Source organism: Amblyomma mixtum, unplaced genomic scaffold (assembly GCF_055824585.1).
Source record: "Amblyomma mixtum isolate Tamu unplaced genomic scaffold, ASM5582458v1 scaffold_18, whole genome shotgun sequence".
Classification (NCBI taxonomy): Eukaryota; Metazoa; Arthropoda; class Arachnida; order Ixodida; family Ixodidae; genus Amblyomma; species Amblyomma mixtum.
The window spans coordinates 243,665-253,873 of record NW_028317715.1 but is presented as its reverse complement, the minus strand read 5'-3'; positions in this window follow the sequence as shown (position 1 = coordinate 253,873).

The following is a 10,209-nucleotide window of genomic DNA, read 5'->3' as shown; positions in this document are numbered from 1 at the left end:
GTATCTACTCACCCGCCCCTCCCTACCTCATTTTCTCCTTCTCCAGGAGACCCGGACGGCCCGCAATGTCCCAGGCTACCGCGCCTACCATGCCACTACGGCCACACCACTTGCGTCTATTTATGTACGCAGTGACGTGCTCGTAGAGCAAATTGACATCCCCTCCACCCTCCTTAAATATTTAGTTGGTGTGGTTTATTACCACCCTTCTTCCCGCATCTCACTCGTCCTTTTGTCTTTTTACAACCCCCCTGTCACTTCCTCTTTATTCTCTGCTCTGGGCAAATTCCTTCACTCTCTTTCTTCTACCTCCCATCTCCTCTTTGGTGGTGACTTTAATGCCCCTCACACACTCTGGGGCTACCCACAAACCCTCAAACCCGGCCGCCTCCTCCATTGTCTGGCCCAGGAACGCCACCTCACCCTTCTTAATACTCCTGGCTCTCCTACTCGAGCGGGCACTGCCTCACAACGCCCTACGACACCCGACCTCACTTTCTCTCGGGGTTCACTTTCCTTTCACTGGCAGGTGACAGCCGAAACTCTTCTAAGTGACCACTTTCTCATCCATATCACCACCTCTCTCTCCCACATCCCTCGCTGTCATCCGATTATTCACACTGACTGGCATGCTTTTCGCACTAATCTCGCCTCCGACTCCTTTCAATCCTACGACGACTGGACGTCGCGCATCTCTGCAGCGCTCACGTCCAGTAGCCGTCGCGTTCGCTCTCGTTACCCAATCCAAGACCCAGATCCTCACCTTCTCCGTTTATGGCGTCGCCGTAAACGTCTTCAACGCTCCTTTCGCTCCCAACCACACAATGCCCAACTTTCCTCCCGGATCACTGCTTTGCGGGCCGAGATCGTCGCCCACTGCGCCTCCCTCGAGCACTCTCGTTGGAGTGCTCTTTGTGACCGTCTTGACTCTGCATTGCACTCGCGATCCACATGGTCTCTCTTCAAATCCCTCCTTGGCACTAAGCCTGCCCTTGCTCCCACTCTAGCTAAAGCCCTCACTCAAGGAACTCCCTCCGATGTTTTTGATCAGCTCGCCTCTCTCTATCTCCCGCCCCCTCTGGCACCCTCCTACCCGGTGTACTGCGGTGGACCTAACCCCGATCTGGACCAATCCTTCACTCTCCGGGAGCTCGAATCGGCTCTGGCTGCTAATGCTACACGCTCGGCTCCCGGTGAGGATGCCATTACATACACCACACTTCGCAACCTTCCTGACTGCGCCAAAGAATTCCTCCTTAAAACCTACAATGATGCATGGGACAGCGGCTGCCTGCCCAGCTCCTGGACCTCCTCCCTCATTTCTATGATTCCAAAGCCGGGCAAGCCTCCCTCTCTCTCTAACCTCCGCCCAATCTCCCTGACATCATGTGTTGGTAAGACCCTTGAGCGAATGGCCCTGACTCGCCTCTCTAATTTTCTCGAGACGAGGGAGTTCTTCCCTCATTCTCTCATCGGCTTCCGACGCCACGTCTGTGCACAGGACATGTTTCTGGTTCTCCAGCACACGTTTCTGTCACCTACCCCCACTCAAATTCACGCACTTGTGACCGTCGATGTTCGCAAAGCCTTCGACGGTGTTTGCCACGACCACATCCTTTCCCAACTCGCCTCCCTAGACTGTGGCTCCCGCATGTACTGTTATATCCGCTCATTCCTCTCTAAACGTGTCGCTCGCTTTCGAGTCGACACCTATCTGTCCGACCCCCACAACCTCACCCGAGGCACTCCTCAAGGTGCGGTTCTCTCTCCTACCCTTTTCAATCTTGCTATGGCCCCTCTCGCCTCCCAGCTAGCTGAAATTCCCGACCTGCATCATATATTTTACGCCGATGACATCACTCTCTGGTGTTCATCTGGCTCTCCCGGTCACGTACAGGACACCCTGCAACGTGGCCTAGATCTCATCGACTCCTTTCTCACCACCGCTGGCCTCTCTCCTGCTCCTGAGAAATCCGAGCTTCTCCTTCTCAGCCATTCCTCCTACCAGCGCTCACACAACCACTTCGTCTCTCTCCACCTTTCTGGCTCTCCCATTCCTGTCGTCACACAGTGCAAAGTTCTTGGCTTCCCTTTGCATGCGGCTAAGAATGTGCAATCCCTTCACCGCGCTGTCACCACCTGCCACTCTGTAACTCACCTCCTGCGGCGCGTGGTCACTCGACGCTCAGGTCTCCACGAGGCTCACGCGTGCCGAGTTGCCCACGCGCTGGCCCTCAACAAGGTCTTGTACTTTGCACCCTACGCTTCCTTCACTCAGACTCAACTTAACGCTCTCGAGACTGCTCTTGTGGGCCTCTACAAGGCAGCTCTCAACCTTCCTATCACTACCTCTACCACTAAGCTCTTTGCCACAGGCCTCTTCCATCCTCTTCGTTCTCTTCTCAGTCTCCATCGTGACTCGCAGCTTGCCCGGCTTTCCCTTACCCGTCAGGGTCAGTGGTTATTGACTCAAGCGGGTATCTCGCCCATTCCAATCTCCCCGTTTACCTCTCCTATTCCCACCCCCGCCCCCAATCTTCGTATCCTTCCCCTCCCGACCAACATGTCCCCCGTCCTGCACGCCGGACGTCGTCATGCGGCCGCACAGCACCATTCCCCTCTCTTTGATACCCAGGGTGTAGCTTACACGGATGCCTCCTTCGTGGCTCCTCGAGGTTCCTGCGGCTACGCCCTGTACCATCCACACCTCCCTGCTCCTGAAACCCACACCAGCGGGCCGTATCTACACCCTCCAGACGCATTGTCCCTCGAGGTCCTCGCCATTGCGCATGCCCTCCAGTCATTTTCCCTCCTTCCCTCTCTCCAAGAGTACACAGTCTATTCGGACTCACAAGCCGCTATACACCACATACAGAAACGCACCCTGACCCCTTCTCTCCAACAGGAGGTCGAACGAGCGGTCTCCGCACTGCAGCCTTCCATCGTTTTCCTCCGCTGGGTCCCTGGGCATTCAGGGATTGACGGCAATGAGCTGGCCCATCAGCTCGCCCGCGACACACTTTTCCGGGCACCGTTGATCCCCTGGCCCAAGCCCTCGGAGGACGGTGGGAGACTCACCCTTCGCCGCACCATAAAAGAGGTCTACCTTGAGCTCCGCCTCGACAAACGCCTTTACCCTCCCCCTCATCCATCACTCACGGTGCCGGAGTCTCGCCTTCTTCGGCACATTCAGATGAATGCAGTTATCACCCCGTCCCGCCTCTTCCTCTATCGCTATCGATCGGACCCTTCCTGTCCCAACTGCCCCTGTATCTATGCGGACCTGGCCCATTGCCTATTCTATTGCCCGGCTGCTCAGCAGTCGGGTTCCTTCCCCCCACCCTCTCTATCCATCACCACCTGGCTCGACTGGCTTGGCGCTGAAGGGGAAGAAGAACAGCGGCTTCTGGTCGCCCAGGCGGTCGAAATGCTCGGCCTGTAAATTATGGTTGATTAAAAGTCTTTTACTACTACTACTACTACTACTATATATATATATATATGAGATGCGAAATTGAGAAACGCTTCGTTTATTGGGAGTCGACGTTTCGGACAGACTAGCAACCAAGTACGTTTACCATATATATATATATATATATATCGTGATCCACGGCTACTACGGTGACCGGGCACCAAATGCTGCAGTGACAAGGCGCCAATGGCGCCAGGTGTGGGCGCACACCTGTAACTATGCTAACGTTGCATTCACACCAAAGACCTTTGCTGCGATCCGCCGTGGACCAGAGGTAACATAACATGCTGCTTCCGCTCCACGAACTCCGTTCCTAGCCCGTGGGCGGAGAAATACCAGCTGCTCATCTAATCCGCGTTCACAGTTGCAGATACAGTTAAACGGATGGCAAATCTAGAATGTATTTCACCATCCTCATTTACTGAACATAGTGGACCAGGCGCGAATCTCGGGGATCGGAAGTGGGACGTCACGCGATGCTGGTCAACGCCTGAATCCTTATTAAACGGACCAAAGTACCAGAATGGTAATCTTCGGTTCCGGAGTGTGACACAAGCTTTGTTTGTATACACTGACACAAGCCACGGCTCCCCAAGCATTCATTCCAGTAATGGCGTTACACTGTATAATAGTGGAAGAAGCGCATATCAGATTACAAGTTTTTGTTTAAATTCTTAGCCAATTTCTACAAACAGCCTGCGTAGCTGCAGATAGTCCATTTTGTTTGCATAATTAGAGCCGAATGCTGAAATGATGCGCCGGATATTCACAGGAGTCCCGGTTCGCCGAACTGTCTCGTATTTGAAGGGAAATTCGCTGCGTTTGCTCCCAGCCGACAAGGACGGAGGATTCCTAGTGCTACCCTCTCAATCGTACGTCAAGAAGGGTAGGGAAGCTATTCTGTCTTCGTTTTCTGTGGTCAAGAACCTTAACCTTTAAAGTATTAAAGCTAAGGCCAAGAGTGTGCAAAAAAGTTAACCTTGAACTGTTAACGAAAAGAGCCGATAAAAGTGAACGCCTTAGTTTACAAGTGTTTTTTAGCGCAAAAACCCACAAACCAGAGTGTTCGTTTCGTGTGATCGTATCTGAGAGAGGCACATGGCAGAAAACTGTAGCCGTTTTTCTAAAGAAGATCTTAAATTCGCTCACGTTGGACGATCCTTCCCAGGTAAAAAAATTCGCAGGATGTAATACAGTTTTTAGAAACTATCGAAGAACAAGGGACTGAAGGCCTGCTCTTTGGGCGTCAAGGACCTATATTATTCACTACCACATGACGAGCTTTTCGCGTGCTTAGAAGGATGTATTGACCAGCAAGGGGTAATTGAATTCCAAAACAAGAATGGCATATCCGCCGAGGGCTTTTTAGAACTACTTCAAGTGTATTTAACTTCTACCTTCAGTTCCTGGGATGGTGAGTTTTACCTGCAAAAACGAGGAGTTTGCATCGGGTCATGCATAGCTCCCGTGCTTAGTGACTTGTTGTTAGCACAAAAGGGTAGAAGGCTTCAAGAAAAATTGAAAGGGTCAAAGGTTGTACATTGTTTTCGCTATGTTGATGACTTTCTTGTTCTTATAGACTCTAATGTGGAAGAATTCGATGCAGTCTTTACGCAGATCAAAGCTAACTTTCTTGAGTGTCTTCATCCCCTCATACTAACTACTGAAGTGCCAGAAAACAATGTCATCCAATTTTTAGACCTCAAACTCAGGTTAATGCACCATCACATGTGTTGGTCTTACCAGCCACGAAGGAGAAAGCCATTGCTCTCTTTTACGTCATCTCATTCTAAGCTGGTAAAACGTGTCGAGGCGAAGTCATGCTTTCACAACGCGCTTAACAAATCTTGCATGCACTCCATGAAAGATAGTTTCCTTCTCCAAACTGATCGGCTCGTTAAGGCTGGTTATCCCAAGCAGCTACTAGTATCAGTGTCCGAATCTATTCTCAGTAGCTTGAGGAAAAATGGAACAGGGGAGCAGGCAGATTCAGTGACGCGGAAGGAAAAAGAAAAAAACTACTGTTGTGCCTTACATTCATTTCTCCCACAGAGTAAAAAAAGATAGCGAATAGAGCACGTGTTCAGGTTATGTTTTCAGCTCCGGATAAGATTGAGAAGATGTGCAAAATGGTTAACACTGATTTCGTTCCCAGAGATTGCGACATCAAGCATGAAAATCGATTCGTGTCATGTGAAGAAGGTATAGTATATGCCATTCCTTGTCATGCGGCAAGCTGTATGTGGATCAGACGGGGAGATGCCTCAATGAACGCCTGTAGGACAATAATAACGTGCATAACACAGTAAAAGGGCGTCTTGGGATCCATTGTAGAGACTGTGAAAGCAAACCTTGCCACCCTGACTTCACTCGCACACAAATTTTAAGTAAACACAGTGACCAATTAACACGCGAAATAATCGAAGCAGCGCACATCGCCTGGTCTAAAGACGCATGCGTCAGTAGACCCTCCTTATCGATCGGTTCTAAAGAATTGGCATTTTTAGCGAAGGGAAAATGATAATGTTGTTATCGTCCCTGTTCAGTGCGACAGGCATGAATTGATATGAATCTATGAATGGATGGTTTGTTTTCCTTGTGTTGTTGGAACTGTATATATGCCTCGTTCCAAACAATAAACACCAGTTGAAAGTCAGCGCTCGTGTGTGTCGTGTCTCCCTTCGTGTCCGTGTCTTAGTGCGCGCTCCGGTGAAAATTGTAGTGTAGGTGGTGAGGTGCTCGTGTTAATAGTGTCTGTATAGATAGAATTTGTAAGGGAGTGCAAATAGTACTTTTTTCAATTAGAATACGTATACTGGTACACGTCGTCAATGTGTGCAGTTTTTGGAAGATTAATTCCAGAAAAATACAGTGGAGCTTAATCAAGCGTTGTGTCAATTATTCGAAAAGGATCTGAAAATTTTAGAGCAAATTGGATTCATTTAAAACAATTTTGAACATATACTGTTTGATTCGTTCGACTAACTAAGCAGAAATTAATTCAATTATGCTGTCCAAAAAGTTTGAACAGTCACAAACCCCTAGGCATTGTCCTAATTTTGTGTGTGAGGGATGAGAATGGTATGTATGGGTGTCTGATCTTCATGTCCTGAAAAGGGATTCCTGGTTTACTGCATTACTGTTAATCTCTCTGGTCGTTTTGACACGTTATGCAGTGCCAGTGTTGAGGTAGCCAGTACTGTATGTTTTGTCCTTAATTTTTCGGAGGTGTGAATGATTTCAAGCTGGCTCTTGCACAGTTGAGTGTGAATTTGTTTCGAGTCGTGTCTTTGTTAGTACATTGGTCAGGTTTTCGTTTTATCAAATAGTGTTGTTCGATGGCTCTTCATTTTTTTTTTCATTTCTGGAGCACTTGACTGAATGTGTGTTGGTGTACATCCACTGCACGTGTCCTTTAATTTGTATGCACTGTGATCCATGCCACTGGCTGTTTCCAGAATAAACCATTTCTCGCAAACACTGCGGTGTCAGCATTCTTTATTGTCCTGTCTCATTTATTGTTTGCTCTTCCCAAATATTTTTTCCTAGCGTTGTACAACTTTTTCTGCATTCTTACTTGACGCTCCCACAGCTTGGAACTCTTTTTACCTGGCTGCATGAAAATCCTGCCTGAGCAGCTACTGCTCTTCTAAGAGAGCAGGGAAATCGAGCCAAGGTGACTCTTGAGGCAGTACTATTTTTGTCACTGTGTGAATCAACACTATGTTCAAAATTTAGCACTTAACGCGGGAAAACAGGCCATATCGAGGTGGTGTGTGTAAAAAATATGACCAATCAGTATATATATACTGCTCTTTTGCCGCATATAAAAGCCAAGTTATAGAGCTCTCTTCAATGACAAGGGAAAACGCGCTTTGCTTAAGAATGAAAGATATCTTAACAAAAACAAACGAATTGCCGATATGCACAAGAATGTGACCCATATACAGTGAGAAAATAGCCGATTAAGAAGTCTAGAACATGTTTTCTGCGCTCCTGCATGATAACCCAGCATTCTAAATTAACAGACATCTTGCTTCTGAACTTTGCGATCGGTAAAAAATAATTGTTCTCGCTAAGTCCTTTGGGCTACTCTACAGCACAGTGCCAATGTCAGTCCCAAACTCTTTTGGCGAAGACTGGATCAGCCGCTAACCGGTTGCACAGAACAATTCATAACATGCCAGGTACCTTAAGAGAGGCCCAAAAAAAGGGGGCTCCTCGGCAACGGCGAAATCGAAAGTTGCAGACGGCCACTTGTTAATCGGGCCACTGCAGAGCACTCACCACTTTGCTAATTAATTAAACCCGACGAATGAATGTCATCTTTCGCACAAACCTCTCGCTTGCATCTAAAAAGCATAGTCACAATGCTGCAGAATCGGGAAGAAAACCGCCACTGCTGACCAAAAGCCGGTGCGAGCTCATTGACAACGAATTTCGGACAGCTCACATTAACGTGATATGCCTCAAATGAACAGATGCATGCAGTTCATTTCAGAACACGGCATAATATTCAAGTGATTCTGAACAAAACGAGTTTTCTCATTCAAGTCACGCGAAATTAAACTTGCGATGAAAAAAAAAAATGTGCGAAAAAAAAGTTTCACCATGCGGAATTTGAACCCATGCACTCCCATTACTTGTCGTCTCTACGGAGCGACGCGTTAGACCACGCAACCACAGAACAGCACGGAGGTTTTTTTTTTCTTCAACATGGTATTTATTACAGTGATGCAATTTTCTATGTACATGAACTATATACAAGGCATTATGAAAACAGTGTTAAACAATACATATTGAAAAGACCATGCACTAGAAAAGGGGCAATGCAGAGCACATCACTAATAGTGAGCGCCACTCCGGTTCGTACTCAGTCTGGGCATACACGTCTCTTAGATGAACAACCATTCAACTGAAGTGATCCTTTGCAGACACAACAGGTTCACAGTGTCTGTCCATCATGGGGGTTTTCCAGAGGCTGTGCAGTCCAATCAGGAAGAACATGTCCAGGGGTTCATCACCAAATGGCAGCGCAGTGAGATAGCGAACAGAATGTGGAGTCAGATGAATTCTTTTTTTAAATGTGCGTTGCAGGATATCCCAGAAGAGCACTGCATCTTTGCAACTGATGAAACAATGCTCAATTGTTTCTGGCTTACCAAAAAGGCAGCAATTAACGGTAGACACAAAAATTCCCTTTTTCTCTAACCATGTTCTAACTGGCGACGTACCGGTGTGTAACTTAAAGAAAAAGTTCTTTGTACACGGCGAGACTGGCATCTTACGTACACTTTTGAGTACGTCATGCCCAGGTAAACCAAAATACAGAGAGTGGTACATGGGCGGAGGAAAGAGCATACTAATCAAATCCTTATACAACTTTTTCCTCGACACTAAAAAAAGGAACTCAGGAGAAAAACGAACAAGTAGGAAACGGATAGCCAAATACACCTCTTGCATTATGCCCCACAAACACGGACGGTCACAAACATTGGAAGACATAATATGGGTGGGTAAAGCATGAACTAAATTTGTTTGCAGGAATGAACGTACTATTGGGTGTGTAGTGTCACGGAAAAACATGAAACGTGACACTATCAGTCGGACATACAGGTGAAGTGATACAACACTTTTTTTTTGCAGACTACTTCCGTAGTCTTCACAGCGTTGCTAGCGTTGCACATGTACTTCGTCGCCATTGGCAGTCAGCTGATGACGGGACCGTAGCGTTGGTAGCGTTCCCTCGCGGTACAAAGCAAAATTTAATATTGCATGAATCCCTTTAAAGCGCTTTAAATTCAAATCTTCCACACTATAAAATGCTTATAAAGGTGTACTAAGTGCATTATAAAATTCAACAAACCTCGTTTGTCTAATTGCACACGCAATGCACTTGGTGGAGCGACACACAAATAAAAAGTGCACAGGCGGTTGGCTCACTTGACCCGTTCTTTGTAGACTACCCAAGAAGGTCATGAGGTGGCGCCGGTGTGATGCTAAAGCACGGAATATATCCAGATAACCCAATGAAGCTGGAGGCGTGACGAGGGTGGGATTTTGTCTTCCTACCATTAGTTCACTCATTTGAGGGCGTCGCCAGAGCTCGGGAAGATTCCGAGTTTCAGCAAACTCGGGCCTTCCAGCATAGCGCCCCTGTATAGCAGACGTGTTATGTATTGCACAGGGAGAAAAGCGCCCACTCATAAGTATTCGTCCGCTCCGAGTTCGCACAGCATGCACTATCTGTGGGCGACGGCGATTCACAGCCGAGAGTGGCAGCTGTTTACAAGGTATTTATGCGCGATGTGTATCGGCAACGCGAGCTGAAGACTATCAGGAGGTATGTGATGCACATTACAGTCTGGAGGTTTTCATCAGATTTGTGGCATTTGGCGTAATGCTGAAGTCGTGTAGGCAGCCGATCCCGATGCGTTTGTACTGATATTATGGGTTCCAGCAGTTGAAATAATGTTCTTTTTATTATAAACCAAATGCAGCAGGGAATTAGAATTAGTAATGCCGTGGTAACGTGCATGTCAACTGATTTTACTATATTCTCATACCTCTTATTTGAGCGCTTGCAGCAATGGTAGGGAGGCCATCGGGTATACATTCTGGACGTTCTAGTATGCGGTAGTGTGAGCTAGTGTGAGTGAGCTCGGACCACACTCTAATTAAGGTCGACTTGAGAAACAGCTGTCCAACGTCTACCCTGATTTTCTTGCATTAGCTCC